Source organism: Gavialis gangeticus, unplaced genomic scaffold, assembly GCF_001723915.1.
Source record: "Gavialis gangeticus isolate Ggan-Ray unplaced genomic scaffold, GavGan_comp1, whole genome shotgun sequence".
Lineage (NCBI taxonomy): Eukaryota > Metazoa > Chordata > Crocodylia > Gavialidae > Gavialis > Gavialis gangeticus.
In genome coordinates, this window is record NW_017729031.1 from 69224166 (window position 1) to 69226345 (window position 2180).

Below are 2180 nucleotides of genomic sequence, written 5' to 3' on the forward strand. Positions count from 1 at the left end.
TTCCCCCCCCCCTCCCCCCAGTTATTTGGGGGAAAACCCAAAAAAAAAAAAAAAAAAAAAAAAAAAAAAGTTTACTCAATTCCACTAACCTATACCCTCATAAAGCTGCTGAAGGTTTACATATTACACACAGACGTTCACAAAGTAAATAACTGCTTAAAAATCAGATAGTGCGCAATTCAGTTCAAACATTTAGCAAACTTCTTTAGTAAAGGAGAAGACTACAAATACAATCAAATTATTCTTCCTAGGGAAAAAAAAGAAACACAGAAAAGGACCAGATCTCATTCCTATATTATTATTTATGTACTGGTTTTTGGCAGCTCAGAAAGCATTCCTCTATTGGGCCTCTCTCTCCTGAAAGCTGAACTTTCTGTCTTTATATCTGTGTATTTAGGAAATAAGTTTTATATCTTAACATTTTGCATTAAGCATGTTTATAACTAATTTCAAGAGTACTGCATCACACTGACCTTTCATGTACCTAGAGGTTTTTCCTTGTAGTGTTACTTGCTGTCTTTTGCTGTTTTCCGGTAGCGGAAGGTATACTTCACTTACTTTCTTTATGCTAAAGCTAATATAGTTATTAACTTTTGAGATTTGTTTGCTCTTAAATCCAGTTGACTATCATTTATGGGTAATTCTGTATTGAACCCACAAAGCTTAAGTGCACATTGCTCCCTGAAAACTAGAATGTGGCAAAAACCACTGGGATTTTTTGTTGCTTGCTTTTTATTTCAAAATCCTTAGAAAACCTTAATTTCCTCTGATTTCAATAAACACTGTGAGATTGATTTGTATTTATACAAGATATTTTTACCTCTTGAAGTAAAAAGAATGGTTTTTAATCACATATGTTGACAGGGCTTGAATAGTCAAACATACATACCCACAGCTCTGGCTGAATAAGCCTCCATTGCATTCAATTTATTGAAAGCATTGTTTCAAAAGCATGAGGAATTACACATAAGAAATTTCAAATGACTGATAAAAAGTTAGCATAATATCACTCTCTGATGGTTTGTTTTTAAATAGTCTGTGTTATTCTTGGAGCTTGTCAAAAAGCTCACATCCTGCTGTGCTCATTATCAAAAAATATTTATATATAAATAAAATCAAGTAAAAGAGCTCCTATTATAAGTGCGCAACCTCTTTAACTTCTTGAGAGAATGAGCCTACTTTTTTGCAGTGCCCAAGTGTTTTGCATTTAGACATCTGTGTACTGTATCTCTCTCACACTCTCAGAAAAAAGAATCAACAAAATCTTGACTTATGTTTGAGAGAATTTCCTTTTTCTCTACCTAAGGACAGTCATTCTTCTAAAACTAAAGAAAAAGTTACAAAGTACTCACCAACGAATTCCAGTGCCTGAGGAAGAGTTAAAAACAGTGTTGTGCTTGATTCTCTTCTTTCATTCTTGTTGGAGCTTGTACTTGGGGTTGGAGGGTGGAGTTATAAGGAGAGAAATGCAATCTGATCCTGCTGTAGGAGCCTGCTGATAGTCGAGCCAGAGGTTGCTCCTGTTTACTAGAGAGGGGGGTTACTTTGAGTAGGCTTCAAAGAAATGAGAAACAAAGAGGGAGTTTTCTATTTACAGTATCACAATTCTGCTTTCATTTAGAGTAACTTAAAAAAAGTATCTCTAACCAGGAAAGAGATGTATTTCCAAATAGAGGAAACAGGCTAAAAAGGCAATCTGAATCCTAAGTCATTTTAATTACATTTTCACCTAGTTTGGTTGCTTAACCGCTTGTGTCTTCGAGATCTGTTGAAACTTACCATTTATTCATTTTGTACTGTATTTCCCTTATATAAACATAAGTCAATACAAGAGGGGAATGACATATCCAATATATGACCTGGAACTAAATTCAGCAGGTTCGCTTTTGCTGCATGATAGAGATGTAAACGTCCCTATCCTGGTGTGCCTGAGACTAGTTCATCCCCAAGATGTACAGATTTGAAGGCTGGGACACAACTAGTGATTGTGCTAATATTACACATCCCCACATAATATGTGCTGATTGGTACTCCTATGGAGAGTCTGGTTAGACATCAAAATAAAGTTGACAGATTGGAAGATATACAACTGCCCTGCCCAGCAGGTAAAACCACAAAGACACTCAGCTTTGCTTATGCAGGCAGGGGCAGTTAGGTAAGCCTAGTTTTATAACTTCAGA

At 35.7% G+C, this 2180-nt stretch overlaps 1 protein-coding gene across 3 annotated transcripts in view; it reads right to left on the reverse strand.

Moving 5' to 3' along the window:
* TFPI (tissue factor pathway inhibitor) overlaps positions 1-1502 on the reverse strand; it is a 100888-nt gene extending 99386 nt beyond the window's left edge. For 2 of the 3 annotated variants that reach the window (XM_019523069.1, XM_019523066.1), the window contains exon 1: positions 1353-1501. The gene's annotated coding sequence lies outside the window, so the exon portion shown is untranslated. Of the gene's footprint in view, positions 1-1352 lie in introns of all 3 variants that reach the window. The other variant, XM_019523067.1, reaches the window with a different exon arrangement.
* Positions 1503-2180: the final 678 nt, after the last annotated feature.